The sequence below is a fragment of the Macaca thibetana genome, chromosome 14 (genome assembly GCF_024542745.1).
Source record: "Macaca thibetana thibetana isolate TM-01 chromosome 14, ASM2454274v1, whole genome shotgun sequence".
NCBI classification, from domain to species: Eukaryota; Metazoa; Chordata; class Mammalia; order Primates; family Cercopithecidae; genus Macaca; species Macaca thibetana.
Window position 1 is genome coordinate 28,578,702 of NC_065591.1, and position 19,046 is coordinate 28,597,747.

At 39.5% G+C, this 19,046-nt stretch overlaps 1 protein-coding gene across 25 annotated transcripts in view; it reads left to right on the top strand.

Moving 5' to 3' along the window:
- The window catches only part of COMMD9 (COMM domain containing 9), a 1,186,740-nt gene that overhangs the window by 787,166 nt on the left and 380,528 nt on the right, over positions 1-19,046 (top strand). The gene's annotated exons all lie outside the window — the stretch shown is intronic.

Sequence of the window (19,046 nt, forward strand, 5' to 3'; positions counted from 1 at the left end):
ATATATCATGTACCATAACCTTCGTTACTAATTTGACATTATTCTGACACTAAAATGTCTTCCTGTATTCCTTCATGCAAAATTTACTTACATTAGAATTATATTTTTGGGTCTTTTCTTCCCCACTTTTGTACTAGTTAGAATAACTTTTTCTGATTGTTATCTCTATAAATCAACATTCTGGCGCAGCCTGTGCAGACATTTTTCATTAGTTTCTTTACCGTAAATTCAATGGATTAATAAATCATGACATTAATTATCTGTTTCTATAACAAAATGTTAACAAAGAAACCAGACACCAGATAAATATTAGTTGAAAGAATATGAATTTTAATGTGATCCATTTCTGCAGTACTCAACCTGGGTTTTCCAAGTAAATGAAGTCAGAGATGAAAACCATAATGTGCAAAACCCAGAGCTTACTAAGGAGCAAGAGTGAACGAGATTTCGCCTTTGCCCTTGAGGTTGAGAGAAAACATGTACACAAATTACTACAATACAAAGTGGAATGTGATGAGTGCCAAGAGTGTTACAGAATCATACCAAGGCTCTGCAGAGGATGAAACGACACCTGGTTGGGAGAATCTGAAAGGTTCATGAAGGAAGTGACCCCTGGGATGCATCTTAAAGGATGAGCAGAAATTCCCTGGGCAGAAATGAGGGGTGACCATCCAGAAAGAGAGAACAATAAGAAGAAAGGCATTAGGTGGAAGGAAACACTCAGGAGCCACCTGTAGTCAGGTTTGTTGGTATCTTGCGGTGCATGAGAATGAGTCCTTGAATGCTAAATTGATACTTTTTAATAATTTAATAGAGAATAAGCAGCTAGTAGCAGTTTTTTTCTAAAAAAAAAAAAAAAATAGGATAGCTACACAAAGATTCATATAGAACATGCTAGAATTTAGAGAATAGAGGCATTTAGAGACTAATTAGAAAATAAGAAGGCTTCCAAAGGAGATAAGTAAAAATAGGCTGGGCGCAGTGGCTCACGCCTGTAATCCCAGCACTTGGGAGGCCAAGGCAGGCAGATCACGATGTCAGGAGTTTGAAACCATCCTGACCAACATGATGAAATCCCGTCTCTACTAAAAATACAAAAATTAGCCAGGTGTGGTGGCGTGCACCTGTAATCCCAGCTACTCAGGAGGCTGAAGAAACGCTTGAACCTGGGAGGCAGAGGCTGTAGTGAGCCGACATCGTGCCACTGTACTCCAGCCTGGGCAACAGAGCAAGACTCCATCCCCGCGCTACCCCCCCCCCAAAAAAACACTAGAATTGAGAGAACAGAGGCATTTAGAAACTAATTAGAAAATAAGAGGGCTTCCAAAAGAGGTAAGTAAAAACAAAGGCCTGAATCATGGCAGACAGAATACAAAGGGGAGATTGAAATCAAAAGGTTATTTTTGCCTCTGCAAAATGGCTCTGGCCACTAGTGTGGTGCTATACACAGGATGGAGGAATATCTGGGTGAGAAAGAGGTGCTGCTTTAGAGTACAATGTTCCGAACATATGAGTGACTTGTGCATGCACAAGGGAGCCCTCTCCAGAGAAGACTCAACACACAAATGCATTTCTTCCGTTTCTCAGTGTCAGAGACCCTAGAACTTACCTAGCTACAACTGGGTCACACCTGAGGCTTTCTCCAGCATGATAAGAATACCCAAGACCCTCTTTCAATGCACCCAGTCTCTATTGCTCATTTATTCAGCATCGTAAACTCATGTGTTTTCCATCAATATGCACTATACTCAACATTATAAAGGATAAGACACTGTGTTCATCTCCATGTTCTAATAGTCTGGTGCTGATGCAACTCTGGCAGAGAAGGATGTGTTTTCTTGGTGTTTACCTCTTTTAAAAAAAGGAAATGACTTTTTCTGCAAAGTTAAGAAATTTAAAAAAGAAAATATTACACACATTGCAATAAAAATACACAAGATAAAGTTGAGGCAATCTCAGAAAATAGAGCAAGCTAATCAAAATAGGAAAACATTACAGTAGCAACATAAGAAGTTCAACATCTAAAAAGTGGACATTCTGGAAAGATAATAAAGAGGAAATGGAAGGAAGAAAAAATTTCAAGAAAATTTCCCAAAACTGAAAGATCTAGATTTCCAGGCTAAGAGGCTACTGAGTACTTTGTACAAAGGATGAAAATAGACCTATGCCAACACATATCACCATAATCAGAATACGGAGAATATAAAATTGAGATCATATAAAATTCCAAAGAGAAAAAGCCAAAAAGCCCTGTGCAATCTGGCCCTGCACACCCCTCTAGGTTCACCTCTTCTCAATCACCTCCTCCTAAGGCCAGCTCCCTTTCCACCCATATTCCCTCAACTATAAGTCAAAACCACATATCTCTTCTGTTTAAAACCCTCTCATGGCTTACACTGCACTCAGAATACATAAAATACAAAGAAAACAGGGGAATTAGGCTTTAAGTCTGCCTCTAAAGTTTGATAACTCTTACGAGCATTAACATTCTTAATGAATGGATAAAGGATTCTGCTTTACAGACAGCAACAAAAATGAAATTGTTCTTCCTACCTACTTCATTTTCCCTTTTTAGTTCTCCTTTGGTCCTAAGTCCACATGTTTTAGTGCACAATGTTGGCAATATTGAAATGGCTCCATTGTCTGGGGAATATACCCTGGCTCTTGGTCTCAGTTGAGAAAACATTTAGGACACGGACACACATGAGGCGTGGGTTCAGAAGCAGAAAGTTTAATAGAAAAAGAAAAGAGAGAGAAAATGCTTCCTCATGTTGAGAAAGCAGGTTGAAGAGGGTCTCTTTTGTGGCAGAAGGCAATCAGTTTTGTACAGAGGGCTGAAGAGGCAGTGACTGATTTACATAGGCCTCAGGGGATTGGGTTGACCAGGTGTGCCATTTACCTAGCTCAGGAAAAGACTGGCCCACCCACCGTAGTCTTTTATTATGCAAATGCGGTCTCCATCTGGTGGCAGCCATGATGGTTGTACATGTGGTTTTATCTGGAGGCTGCCATGACACCTGGCACACATGGTGACAGAGAAAAGAGGGTGGGAGATGCCATATTGGGTGGACCTGGCTTTTAGCCCCAGGCATTGGCATATCAATGCTTGCAGGTCTGATTTTTCAAGCCACTTTTTGTTAGAAATGTTTTAGGGGTTGCTTTTTATTAAAGGAAAATTCCAAGAACGTTCACCCTGTCTAGCTGCCTAAAAATAATTTCTTTTTATTATTTTATTTTATTTTATTTTTATTATACTTTAAGTTCTAGGGTACACTGTGCACAACGTGCAGCTTTGTAACATATGTATACACGTGCTATGTTGCTGTGCTGCACCCATTAACTCATCATTTACATTACGTATTTCTCCTAATGCTATGCCTCCCCCTGCCCTCTACCCCATGACAGGCCCGGTGTGTGATGTTCCCCACCCTGTGTGTCCAAGTGTTCTTATTGTTCAATTCCCACCTATGAGTGAGAACACGTGGTGTTTGGTTTTCTGTCCTTGGGATAGTTTGCTCAGAATAATGGTTTCCAGCTTCATCCACGTCCCTACAAAGGACATGAACTCATCCTTTCTTAAGGCTGCATAGTATTCCATGGTGTATATGTGCCACATTTTCTTAATCCAGTCTGTCACTGATGGACATTTGGGTTGATTCCAAGTCTTTGCTATTGTGAACAGTGCTGCAATAAACATACATGTGCATGTGTCTTTATAGCAGCGTGATTTATAATCCTTTGGGTATATACCCAGTAATGGGATGGCTGGGTCAAATGGTATTTCTGGTTCTAGATCCTTGAGGCATCACCACACGGTCTTCCACAATGGTTGAACTAGATCATAGTCCCACCAACAGTGTAAAATTTCCTATTTCTCCATGTCCTCTCCGGGCACCTGTTGTTTCCTGACTTTCTACTGATCACCATTCTAACTGGTGTGAGATGGTATCTCATTGTGGTTTGATTTGCAGTTCTCTGATGGCGAGTGATGATGAGCATTTTTTCTTGTGTCTGTTGGCTGCATAAATGTCTTCTGTTGAGGAGTGTCTGTTCACATCCTTTGCCCACTTTTTGATGGGGTTGTTTGATTTTTTTCTTCTAAATGTGTTTAAGTTCTTTGCAGATTCTGGATATTAGCCTTTCGTCAGATGGGTAGATTGTAAAAATTTTCTCCCATTCTGTAGGTTGCCCGTTCACTCTAATGGCAGTTTCTTTTGCTGTGCAGAAGCTCTTTAGTTTAATTAGATTCCATTTGTCAATTTTGGCTTTTGTTGCTGTTGCTTTTGGTGTTTTAGTCATGAAGCCTTTGCCCATGCCTATGTCCTGAATGATATTGCCTAAGTTTTCTTCTAGGGTTTTTATGGTTTTAGGTCTAATATTTAAGTCTTTAATCCATCTTGAATTAATTTTTGTATAAGGTGTAAGGAAGGGATCCAGTTTCAGCTTTCTACATATGACTAGCCAGTTTTCCCAGCACTATTTATTAAATAGGGAATCCTTTCCCCATTTCTTGTTTTTGTCAGGTTTGTCAAAAACCTGGTTGTAGATGTGTGGTACCATTTCTGAGGGCTCTGTTCTGTTCCATTGGTCTATATCTCTATTTGGGTACCAGTATCCTGCTGTTTTGGTTACTGTAGCCTTGTAGTATAGTTTGAAGTCATGATGCCTCCAGGTTTGTTCTTTTGGCTTAGGATTGTCTTGGCAATGCGGGCTCTTTTTCAGTTCAATATGAACTTTAAAGTAGTTTTTTCCAATTCTGTGAAGAAAGTCATTGGTAGCTTAATGGGGATGGCATAGGATCTATAAATTACCTTGGGCAGTATGGCCATTTTCATGATATTGATTCTTCCTATCCATGTGCATGGTATGTTCTTCCATTTGTTTGTGTCGTCTTTTATTTTGTTGAGCAGTAGTTTGTAGTTCTCCTTGAAGAGGTCCTTCACATCCCTTGTAAGTTGGATTCCTAGGTATTTTATTCTCTTTGAAGCAATTGTGAATGGGAGTTCACTTGTGATTTGGCTCTCTGTCTGTTATTGGTGTATAGGAATGTTTGTAATTTTGCACATTGATTTTGTATCCTGAAACTTGGCTGAAGTTGCTTATCAGCTTAAAGAGATTTTGAGCTGAGATGATGGGGTTTTCTAAATACATAATCATGTCATCTGCAAACAGGGACAATTTGACTTCCTCTATTCCTAATTGAATACCCTTGAAAAGACATAAACTTAACTGCTGTTGGGGGTGTTGGATGACGATTCTTTCTGGCTACTTCCTGTTAAAAAGAGACATCTTGTTGGGGGACAGCATTTGGGCCTCCTCTTGAGGTCAATCTAAGTGTTCTCAGAAGAATGGTTTGTCCATGTATGGCTCTGTCTGCAGCACCATTTGGGGTTTGATTGCTTCTAGGTGGAAAGGGATAAATTTTACAAGAAGGTATAAAATATAGCGTTAGAATATGAGTATTGAGATTACCTCTATTAATGGAGGTCCCATAGATCATAACTATGACAGTAGAGTTTGATACCTGTTAGTTACACCAATGGATTGTAATACCAATTTGCTTCCACTAGACGTCGCTGTACATTATCAGAAACATTCATATAAAAGTAACATACCTTTTAGGAAAAGTAGCATTGGATTGTGTGGCTAGAATAACTTTAATGTTAACCTTGGCTACATTTTTCCTTCAATTATCAATCCTTTCATGACTTCCACAGAAAATCTCTCTCCTTTATAACCTTCTTTGCATAACCAGGTTGTGACACATTACCAAACCCAATAAGAAGTTCTAGCAAACTCAGTGAAAGTAAAACTTTCATGCTTCCCTTTTGTTGGCAGCTATCATCCCTGCTATAAGGATGATAATTAAGCAAAATATTACACCAGTGGAAACTCTCTGTCCAATATTTCAATTAAAAAGTGCTACTGGCCGGGTGCAGTGTCTCATGCCTGTAATCCCAGCACTGTGGGAGGCTGAGGTGGGTGGATCACCTGAGATTGGGAGTTCAAGACCAGCCTGACCAACATAGAGAAGCCCCATCTCTACTAAAAATAAAAAATTAGCCAGGTGTGGTGAAGCATGCCTGTAATCCCAGCTACCAGGGAGGCTGTGGCAGGAGAATCGCTTCAACCCAGGAGATGGATGCTGCGGTGAGCTGAGATCGTGCCATTGCACTCCAGCCTGGGTAACAAAAGTGAAACTGCACCTCAAAAACAAAAGTGCTACTGTGTATAGCTCTACTACAAATAGTAGACTGAGTAGAGCAATTCCTGCAAGTGTGGTGTAAGTAGATCATTTCCATCTAAAATTTTACTTGCTAAGATATAGAATTTCCCTTTGGGGATCTATGAAGCTCCTTGGTTGTATTTTCCTAAACAAAGAAACCTCTGGGTTATGGGCACCCTATTCACTCTCATTACGTGGCAGAATTTACAGGATAATTGCCCAGAACTAGCATATTGATCTAGATTTTCACATTACCCATCCCTTTTTGTTTCTTCCAAACTGCAGGAGATCTCCACTTGATTCGCAGGAATAAGCAGGGTTAGTCAAAAATGTAGGCAAAAAGCTGAAAAACATTAATGAAACTAGGATTTAATGACAAATGTATGATAAGCTTTGGAGCATAATGATAAGCTTTAGAGCATGGTTTCTCTCTGCAGTCCTCATTTTTGGTAAAAACAAATTATGATAGTATCGTGTTGTTTGTAGTAACCTTTAATCTTATATTTGGCCTGATTATTTGCATAAAGTGTAGTAAGAATAATTATTTCTATATAAGCCTTTTGGATTGGCTTTGATGGCACTCTGTTTCAAAGGAAATCTCAGATAAAACATCTTAAAGTCAAGCCCAGCCATGAGTTTGTATCCTGTGAGTTGGGTGATCCTTTTCTCTTGAGGTCTCAAGATAAACTTGGAGCTCCTGGACCTATTAGAAAGTGACATTCTTTACTGACCACAGGTTAGGAATCCTGTGCGGGGTCCATGTAGACAAGGGGCAAGGTCAGTTCTCCCCAAGAGGCTTTTATTGACATTGCAAGTAAAGATTGGCTCTTTAAGGGAAGCATACCCTTCCAGTCAAAGTCTTGGTAAAATAACTAGCTTTTTGAATTGTGTCCTGTTGAAAAAGAAAAATGGATTCTTATTGCACAGATGCAAACAACTATATTTCCACAAATTAAGAGTATTCACAGGCAGTTTTCAACTTCTTGAGGAACCAGGCAGACAGAAACAAACATGCTCCAAATTTTGTTTGCTGGAGTATACCTTACTCAATTATTAAAGGCCATAAATAGTTCAAAATAAGTTTACTTAACTCTGAAAAACAAAACAAGGATCAGCAATATTCCAAGTAAAAGTCAAAAAGATTGCTTTAACTTTCCCAGTGTAGTCCATTTAGTTAACTCTTGTATTGCTTGACATTCATGAACATTTCAGTTCTTCATGAGTCCCAAACATTCTTTCTCTATTCCAATGTTACAATCTTCAAAGCTATTAAAAACTCACATTTGAGAACACCTGCTAAAGTTTTATAGCTTGATTATAACCCACCCTTTAAAAAAGAAGGAACAAAGCAAAACAAAATGATCTTTGAATGGCAAATTTTCTAGGATAGTTACAGTTAAAAATATGACTGACAGGATGGGCGCGGTGGCTTACGCCTGTAATCCCAGCACTTTGGGAGGCCAAGGTGGGTGGGATCATGAGGTCAGGAGATTGAACCATCCTGGCTAACATGGTGAAACCCTGTCTCTACTAAAAATATAAAAAATTAGCCAGGCATGGTGGTGGGTGCCAGTAGTCCCAGCTACTCAGGAGACTGAGGCAGGAGAATGGCATGAACATGGGAGGTGGAGTTTGCAGTGAGCCAGGATTGTGCCACTGCACTCCAGCCTGGGCAACAGTGCAAGACTCAGTCTCAAAAAAAAAAAAAAAAAAGACAAAGAAATTTAGTTATCTCCATGGCTTATGTCTTAAGATAACTTTACCCTTAATTATGATTGATAGTATATATTTAGACATTAAAATTTTAGAAATCCCATACAATTTTGGAACATATATTAGTATTATTTATCAAAATATAACTTAAAGAAGATTGGACATTGTTTTGGCAATCTCATGTGACAAAACATGTCAAATAATCCTGTTCACCTCTTTTCTGAATGTTTCAGGGGCCCTCTGAACCATCTAGAAAGCCAGACATCAGGAAAGACAATTTTAAAACTTAAAGTTTGATTTTGGGGTGCCTGTTAAATGTTAGAGGTTTAAAACACTTGATGTTATGAAATAGAATTCCAAATTGCCATAAATTATTTATTTTGCCAAAATGATGATTCAAAAAGCAAAAATTTTTATTAGTCTTTATTATTTTACATGAAAATCCTGTTTAAAGCCAAATTTTACCCTTGCATTAATTTATTAATATCAACCCCAATTTGTTTATATGAAAGTTTATAGACAATTCCATCTAATCTTAACCAATTTCACCATGAGGTGAAATGTTTATAAGCCCTTTATAACCTCTTTTACTAAAGGGCAGATTAGTGTCTTAAGAGACCCTTGTTGTGCTTTTATTTCAAGGCTCAATTTCTGAAAAGACTATGTAATATGCTTTTGAATTTAGTTATGTTTACACATTTTTGCAAGATTAATTTTTATAATTTTTCCACAACTTACTTAAACATTTAGCTTTATCTTATTAAATGTAAGATAATCCCTTATCCCTGGGCAAAATTTACATTTCCATGCTTTCTTATAATCTCTTACTAAAAAATACATTTCACTGTTTTTATATGCCTTGAATGTAAAACTGTTTAATGATCTCAAATACATGTTGTACTCTTAACTCTTAGCAACTTTTATTTTTGACGAAAAACCTGGTTAGTGTTTTTTGTTGTTGTTGTTGTTGTTGTTGTTTTTGTTTTTGAGACAAGAGTCTTGCTCTGTTGCCTAGGCTGGAGTTCAGTGGCACAATCTCAACTCGCTGCAACCTCCACCTCCTAGGTTTAAGCAATTCTCCTGCCTCAGCCTCCCTAGTAGCTGGGATCACAAGCACCCACCACCATGCCCAGCTAATTTTTGTATTTTAGTAGAGATGGGGTTTCACCATGTTGGCCAAGCTGGTCTTGAACTCCTGACCTCAAGCAATCCACCCACCTAGGCCTCCCAAAGTGCTGGAATTACAGGAATGTGCCACCACACCCAGCCAGTAAATGATTTTAGTTATGTACCAGCTTAAATATTAAAGTCACATGAACTAAAAAATATTTAAGTGTTTATTTTTTCTTTAAGTCAATCTGAGCTCTTTTTATAGACATCACACACAACACATACACAGCAACACAGACAGAAGATTCAGCACTTGTAAGATTTTTTACACTTTCATAACTGGATTACTGGCTTCAGGGTGGAGCTCTTGGAGGAATAGGGCCAGGATGGCACACATTTTTAGGGCCTAATAAGCAAGCACAGCTAAAGGCAAAGACAGATCTGGAAAATTAAGGGTGCCTTTTTATGCTGGATTTTGGATCCCCAAAAGGAGGGAGAGCCATCTCTCAAAATGTATTTCTTACCTAATTATTACACACCAGAGTTCTCTCCTAATGTGAAGTAATTTGATACCCTCAAAACTCAAAATGGCCAGATAACACAATGCAAAACAGAACAGAGCCTTTGATTTTGACAGGGAACTATCTGCTTTTAATTCCTGGAGTTTCATGAGGAAAACAGGTGGGATTTTTTCCAAAACAATGTCTGTGGCACCTTCTCTGTTTTCCCACGGAGTTCCATGCTACCAGAAGTTGTCTTAGGGCCTCTTATGTGTGCTTTAAGAGTGGCAAGACAAAAAATGGAGAAAAATAATTCAGTAGACTGAGAATAAAAAAAACCTTTTTCCAGAAAAACAAGATCTGAGAAAAACATAAAGGCCTTTTAAATATACCTATAACTTGAATATCCACTTTTAATTAAGCTGAGTTCTCTTTAAGGAAATCCTTTTAAATCCCTTGTTACTCTACTTTAGCCATGCCAAGCAGTTAAGATTTTTCAGCTTTTGAACTTTGCAAAAAGTAACCTCACAGGTGAAACCTTAATTAGGTTATGATTAACCATATGTGTACAAGATATTTTCAAAGTGGGTGATAGGCAATGTTTGAAACCATCATTGCAAAATTGTCACTGAGACAGTGAGAGATTCAACCCAACCAACTCCATTTTGTTTCCAGCCCCTAAGCTATCCTTGCCCATCCCTGGATGGAGGCCAAACCAACTTCAGGAGGAGCCTGATTTACAGTTTATACTCTCAAACAAAGATGATAACAGCCACTTCTTAAGATATACTTCCTTCCTGCCTGGGGACCAGACCAAGAAACTAGACACAAGATTAAAAACCAGGGCCCAGGAGCCAAGCAGCTGGAGGCTACAAAACTCTGATCCTCCCTCAGCTGCTCTCAAGATCACTGCTTAAGGTATTTTGTAAGCCCTACCCTTGATGGATTAGTTGGCACCACCCAACTCGATAAACTGTCTTATCAGATTTTGTGGTCTTCACCCAGGAACTGACTTAGCACAAGAAGACAGCCACCATTTAAAATGGCAGAGGCTAAAACAAATAATTCCCACATGGTTACAGGTCATGTTCCTAAGGACTTGAAACAAGATGGAGGCCTGTAGCCAAGTTTGTTACTATTTTGTTGAGCTGGCTTGAACAGCAGCCTTGAACAGCAGCCTTAAGGGGTCCTGGCCCTGCGTCCTAACCTACAATACCCTTTCTTTTGACAGAACCATACAGAAAGACACACAAAGCACACTGGATTGGCTACAGCTTAAGATCAACTTCACAAATCCTTTTTCATTATTTGTATGATCTTTTTTTTACCAGTTTGCTCAGGGAGAGGGAAGCCAAAAGCTCGACTGGTAATTTTTTTTTTCTTTTTTATTGCGACAGAGTCTCACTCTGTCACCGAGGCTGGAGTGCAATGGCACGATCTCAGCTCACTGCGACCTCCACCTCCCAAGTTCAAGCGATGCTCCTGCCTCAGCCTCCTGAGCAGCTGGGATTACAAGGCCTGCCACCATACCCAGCTAATTTTTGTATTTTTAGTAGAGGCAGGGTTTCACCATGTTAGTGAGGTTGGTCTCAAACTCCTGACCTCGTGATCCACCTGACTCAGCCTCTCAAAGTGCTGGATAACGGGCATGAGCCACCACACTCAGACTCCACTGGTACATTTTTACTCTTTTTCCAGCATGTCAGGCTTCTGAATTCCCTTCCCCCCAGCTCAACTCTAAGTAGGAAGAACATTATAAAAGGTCCATTTTAAACTGGGAAAGAAGGAAAAACACCATAGACCTGAGTTAAATTGTGGAAAGTTTCTATATACTTAACAGGGTCGTCAGTAAACTGGCCGAAGTTTCCTTTTATTTGCTTAAGGTCCTTTAATGAGAAGGGAACTTGAAGGGGTCCCAAATAAGGGGGATCCTCAGATGGTTCCCCTGGAAGTTGCTTCTCTAATTTTGGGGAATTATTCTCTTTGGGTCTGCCTGATACGATTGCTTAAAGAGCTGGGTTGATTTTGCAACACTTGCAAAGGTCTAGTGAAAAGGCCATGCCCTTGTGCAAAAGAAAATGAGCTGCTTTTTCTTTAAAGTCACAGGGTGAAAGTTGCCCCCAGCGCTTCAGAACGCACTTCAGGGGAGTGCAGGCTGAAGATAGTACCCATCTAGAAAGAGAAGCAATAATAAAAGCATCCTTTTAGTCCCCTTCCTTTCTTTCTGACCCAGGATGGAGGGGAAGACAGTGGAGGATCCCCACGACTGCTTTCTCTTTTTGGTTCCCAAGTCCTGGCACCATGTTAAATGTGCTGCCCATGATTGCAGGTGTGGCCCTCCAAGCCATGGCACCAGAGGAACTAAGTTTTTGGGCCTAGTTGCACTTCTCCAAACAGCTGTAGTTCTCTGCCTGTGATTTCCCTTTGACTTCCTAGACCTGTGCGACCTGTGTGCCTCCCTGAAAAAAAAAAAAAAGAATATCAAGAAAAACTAAGTAATTGGGCAAGGCCCCTTTAATGGGGGGGTGGACTAGACTGAACTCTATATTCTGCTATTATGTCCCATGCTAAAGCATTTACCCTTAGAAAAACGGTTCCCGTTAACCTGTGAACCTAAAATCCTCTTATTATTTAAGTACTGTTCTAATTGGAAACAAACTAGGTTTCTCAAAAGAATGTAAGGACTGAATGGCCATTTTCCTGCTGTTGGGACAGCATCAGAACTAAAATTTGGTGATAGAGGACATTTTAGTCATAACTACTGAAGGCAGAACTTTCCTGTTCACAGATGGAGCTTAGAGCCTGATTTCTAGAGGCACAAAAGTAAGGTGCACTGATGGCAAAGGAAGGACCCGCAACATGCCTCATGAAGAGGATTTCTATTTCCACTAGGTAACGCTTTTGGTTCAGAAATACCATGCACTCCATCTCCCCCTCCAAAGGAATGCAGCTCATCGCCAGCAACAGAACAAAGCTGGACAGAGAATGACTTTGACAAGTTGAGAGAAGAAGGCTTCAGTCCATCAAACTTCTCAGAGGTAAAGGAGGAACTATGTACCCAGTGCAAAGAAACTAAAAACCTTGAAAAAAGAATGGAAGGATAGATAACTAAAATAACCAATGCAGAGAAGTCCATAAACGAACTGATAAAGATGAAAACCATGACACGAGCACTACGTGACAAATGCACAGCTTCAGTAACCAACTCGATCAACTGGAAGAAAGAGTATCAGTGATTGAAGATCAAATGAATGAAATGAAGCAAGAAGAGAAGGTTAGAGAAAAAAGAGTAAAAATAAATGAACAAAGCCTCTAAGAAATATGGGATTATGTGAAAAGACCAAATCTACGTCTGATTGGTGTGCCTGAAAGTGATGGGGAAAATGGAATCAAGTTGGAAAACACTCTGCAAGATATTATCCAGGAGAACTTCCCCAACCTAGCAAGGCAGGCCAACATTCAAATTCTGGAAATACAGAGAATGCCACAAAGATACTCCTCAAAAAGAGCAACTCCAAGACACATAATGGTCAGATAAACCAAAGTTGAAATGAAGGAAAAAATGTTAAGGGCAGCCAGAGAGAAAGGTCGGGTTACATACAAAGGGAAGCCCATCAGACTAACAGCAGATCTCTCGGCAGAAACTCTACAAGCAAGAAGAGAATGGGAGCCAATATTCAACATTCTTAAAGAAAAGAATTTTCAACCCAGAATTTCCAACCCAGAATTTCATATCCAGCCAAACTAAGTTTCATAAGAGAAGGAGAAATTAAATCCTTTACAGACAAGGAAATGCTTAGAGATTTTGTCACCACCAGGACTGCCCTACAAGAGATCCTGAAGGAAGTACTAAACATGGAAAGGAACAACCAGTACTAGCCATTACAAAAACATGCCAAAATGTAAAGACCATCGATGCTAGGAAGAAACTGCATCAACTAATGAGCAAAATCACCACCTAATAATGACAGGATTAAGTTCACACATAACAATATTAACCTTAAATGTAAATGGACTAAATGCCCCAATTAAAAGACACAGACTGGCAAAGTGGATAAAGAGCCAAGACCCCTCAGTGTGCTGTATTCAGGAAACCCATCTCATGTGCAGAGACACATACAGCTCAAAATAAAGGGAGGGAGGAAGATCTACCAAGCAAATGGAAAAAAAAAGGCAGGGATTGCAATCCTAGTCTCTGATAAAACAGACTTTAAACCAACAAAGATCAATAGAGACAAAGAAGGCCATTACATAATGGTAAAGTCATCAATTCAACAAGAAGAGCTAACTATCCTAAATATATATGCATCCAATACAGGAGCACCCAGATTCATAAAGCAAGTCCTTAGAGACTTACAAAGAGACTTAAACTCCCATACAATAATAATGGGAGACTTTAACAACCCACTGTCAACTTTGATGGATAAATGAGAAAGTTAACAAGGATATCCGGGAATTGAACTCAACTCTGCACCAAGTGAACCTAATAGACATCTACATAACTCTCCACCTCAAATCAAGAATATACATTCTTCTCAGCACCACATCGCACTTATTCCAAAACTGACCACATAGTTGGAAGTAAAGCACTCCTCAGCAAATGTAAAAGAACAGAAATTATAACAAACTGTCTCTCAGACCACAGTGCAATCAAACTAGAACTCAGGACTAAGAAACTCAATCAAAACCGCTCAACTGCATAGAAACTGAACAACCTGCTCCTGAATGACTACTGGGTACATAACAAAATGAAGGCAGAAATAAAGATGTTCTTTGAAACCAATGAGAACAAAGATACAACATACCAGAATCTCTGGGACACATTGAAAGCAGTGTGTAGAGGGAAATTTATAGCACTAAATGCCCACAAGAGAAAGCAGGAAAGATCTAAAATTGACACCCTGACATCACAATTAAAAGAACTAGAGAAGCAAGAGCAAACACATTCAAAAGCTAGCAGAAGGCAAGAAATACTAAGATCAGAGCAGAACTGAAGGAGATAGAGACACAAAAAACCTTTCAAAAAATCAATGAATCCAGGAGCTGGTTTTTGAAAAGATCAACAAAATTGATAAACCACTAGCAAGACTAATACAGAAGAAAAGAGAGAAGAATCAAATAGATGCAATAAAAAATGATAAAAGGGATATCACCACTGACCTCACAGAAATACAAACTACCATCAGAGACTACTATAAACACCTCTATGCAAATAAACTAGAAAACCTAGAAGAAATGGATAAATTCCTGGACACATACACCCTCCCAAGACTAAACCAGGAAGAAGTGGAATCCCTGAATAGACCAATAGCAGGATTTGAAATTGAGGCAATAATTAATAGCCTACCAACCAAAAAAAGTCCAGGACCAGACGGATTCACAGCCGAATTCTACCAGAAGTACAAAGAGGAGTTGGTACCATTCCTTCTGAAACTATTCCAATGAATAGAAAAAGAGGGAATCTTCCCTAACTCATTTTATGAGGCCAAAATCATCCCAACACCAAAGCCTGGCAAAGACACAAGAAAAAAAGAAAATTTTAGACCAATATCCCTGATGAACATCGATGCAAAAATCCTCAATAAAATACTGGCAAACCAAATCCAGCAGCACATCAAAAAGCTTATCCACCATGATCAAGTGGGCTTTATCCCTGGGGTGCAAGGCTGGTTCAACATACGCAAACTAATAAATGTAATCCAGCATATAAACAGAACCAAAAACAAAAACCACATGATTATCTCAATAGATGCAGAAAAGGCCTTTGACAAAATTCAACAGCCCTTCATGCTAAAAGCTCTCAATAAATTTGGTGTTAATGGAACGTATCTCAAAATAATAAGAGCTATATAGGACAAACCCACAGCCAATATCATACTGAATGGGCAAAAACTGGAAGCATTCCCTTTGAAAACTGGCACAAGACAGGGATGCCCTATCTCACCACTCCTATTCAACATAGTGTTGAAAGTTCTGGCTAGGGCAATCAGGCAAGAGAAAAAAATAAAGGTATGCAATTAGGAAAAGAAGAAGTCAAATTGTCCCTGTTTGCAGATGACATGACTGTATATTTAGAAAACCCCATCATCTTAGCCCAAAATCTCCTTAAGCTGATAAGCAACTTCAGCATAGTCTCAGGATACAAAATCAATGTGCAAAAATCACAAGCATTCTTATACACCAATAACAGACAAACAGAGAGCCAAATCATGAATGAACTCCCATTCACAATTATTTCAAAGAGAATAAAATACCTAGGAATCCAACTTACAAGGGATATGAAGGACTTTTTCTTTTTTTTTTTTTTTTTTTTTTTTTTTTTTGAGACGGAGTCTCACGCTGTTGCCCAGGCTGGAGTGCAGTGGCGCAATCTCGGCTCACTGCAAGCTCCGCCTCCTGGGTTCACGCCATTCTCCTGCCTCAGCCTCCTGAGTAGCTAGGACTACAGGCGCCCGCCACCGCACCCGGCTAATTTTTTTTTGTATTTTTAGTAGAGACGGGGTTTCACTGTGGTCTCGATCTCCTGACCTTGTGATCCGCCCGCCTCGGCCTCCCAAAGTGCTGGGATTACAGGCTTGAGCCACCGCGCCCGGCCAGGACTTTTTCAAGGAGAACTACAAACCACTGCTCAGTGAAATAAAAGAGGCCACAAACAAATGGAAGAACATACCATGCTAATGGATAGGAAGAATCAATATTGTGGAAATGGTCATACTGCCCAAGGTAATTTATAGATCCTATGCCATCCCCATTAAGCTACCAATGACTTTCTTCACAGAATTGGAAAAAACTGCTTTAAAGTTCATATGGAACCAAAAAAGAGCCCTCATTACCAAGACAATCCTAAGCCAAAAGAACAAAGCTGGAGGCATCATGCTACCTGACTTCAAACTATACTACAAGGCTACAGTAACCAAAACACATGGTACTGGTACCAAAACAGAGATATAGACCAATGGAACAGAACAGAGCCCTCAGAAATAATATCACACATATACAGCCATCCGATCTTTGACAAACCTGACAAAAACAAGAAATGGGGAAAGGATTCACTGTTTAATAATGGTGCTGGAAAATTGGCTAGCTATAAGTAGAAAGCTGAAACTGAATCCTTTCTTTACTCCTTATACGAAAATTAATTCGAGATGGATTAGACTTAAATGTTAGACCTAAAAGCATAAAAACCCTAGAAGAAAACCTAGGCAATATCATTCAAGACATAGGCATGGGCAAGGACTTCATGCCTAAAACACCAAAAGCAATAGCAACAAAAGCCAAAATTGACAACTGGGATCTAATTAAACTAAAGAGCTTCTGCACAGCAAAAGAAACTACCATCAGAGTGAATAGGCAACCTACAGAATGGGAGAAAATTTTTACAATCTACTTATCTCACAAAGGGCTAATATCCAGAACCTACAAAGAACTCAAACAAATGTACAAGAAAAAAACAAACAACCCCATCAAAAAGTGGGCAAAGGATGTGAACAGACACTTCTCAAAAGAAGACATTTATACAGCCAACAGACACATGAAAAAATACTCATCACTTGCCATCAGAGAAATGCAAATCAAAGTCACAATGAGATACCATCTCACACCAGTTAGAATGGCAATCATTAAAAAGTCAGGAAACAGGTGCTGGAGAGGATGTGAAGAAATAGGAACACTTTTACACTGTTGGTGGGACTGTAAACTAGTTCAACCATTGTGGAAAACAGTGTGGTGAATCCTCAAGGATCTAGAACTAGAAATATCATTTGACCCAGCCATCCCATTACTGGGTATATATCCAAAGGATTCTAAATCATGCTTCTATAAAGACACATGCACACATATGTTTATTGTGGCACTATTCACAATAGCAAAGACTTGGAATCAACCCAAATGTCCATCAGTGGCAGACTGGATTAAGAAAATGTGACACATATACACCATGGAATACTATGCAGCCATAAAAAAGGATGAGTTCGTGTCCTTTGTAGGGACATGGATGAAGCTGGAAACCCATCATTCTCAGCAAACTATCGCAAGAACAGAAAACCAAACACCGCATGTTCTCACTCATAGGTGGGAATTGAACAATGAGATCCCTTGGACACAGGAAGGGGAACATCACACACAGGTGCCTATTGTGGGGAGCAGGGAGCAGGGAGGGATAGCATTAGGAGATATACCTAATTAAATGATGAGTTAATGGGTGCAGCACACCAACATGGCACATGTATACATATGTAAGAAACCTGCACGTTGTGCACATGTACCCTAGAACTTAAAGTATAGTTAAAAAAAGAAAAAAAGAAAAAAGTTTACATATGACCTTCCCATGGCACATTTTGGATGAATATAATTTATTCTGATTAAATGTTATGTAACTGATCCTTAGGGTGATTGTGATGGCACAACATTCATTTTCCCAAGTAAAAAAAAAAAAAAAAACAAAAAACGAAATACCATGTGCTCACCAGAGAAATGGAAAAGAGATGCTTATTGAGTTACTGCCTGTCACGTTTGCCCATCTTTTCTAACAGACCTGTTTCCCTGAACTGTAAAAATTTCCACACATCACATACACAGAGAATAGTCGTAGCAACCGTGGATAGAAAAGAAAGGAAAATTTAGCTCAGGATAGCTGGAAGAGAGCCATGAGATTAAAGGACGGATTTGAGATTTGCTCCATACTCACCACTCCAATGTGTCTATTTTCTGTTCTGATCCAGATCCTGGGCGAGAACCCAAAATGAAATGACTTCATTGTCTGGGGTATATATCCTGGCTCTTGGTCTCGGTCAAGAAAGAGTTCAGGACACAGACACACGTGAGGATCGGGTTCAGGAGCGGAAAGTTTAATAGAAGAAGAAAAGAGAGAGAAAATGCTTTCTTGTGTTGAGAAAGCAGGTGGAAGAGGGCCTCATTTGTGGCGGAACGCAATTGGTTTGTACAGAAGGTTGAGGGGGCGGTGACTGATTTACATAGGCCTCAGGGGATTGGGTTGACCAGATGCCATTTACATAGTCTCTGAAAACACTGGCCCTCCCACTCGAGTCTTTTGTTATGCAAATGCGGTCTCCTTCTGGTGGCGGCCATGATGCTAGTACACATGGTTTTATCTGGAGGCTGCCAGGAAACCTGGCACACATGGTGACAAGGAAAAGAGGGCAGGAGATGCCGTATTGGGTGGACCTGGCTTTTAGCTGCTGGCATTGGCATATCAATGCTTGTAGGTCTGGGTTTTCAAGCCACTTTTTGTTAGAAAAAAAATGTTTTGGGAGTAGCTTTTTATTAAAAAAAAATTCCACTGAGAACTTTCACCCTTTCTAGCTGCCTAAAAATAATTAATTGATAATGCCTGTATTAATATCAGTATTACATCACATGAATTGCTCCTGAATAGGATTTTCAATTTAAGACATCATAACAAGGTTTCAAAAGAGCAATTGAGGAGTGGGTAAAGTTCCCATGAGAACCAACTTTCTCTCAATTCTCTATGGGATTCT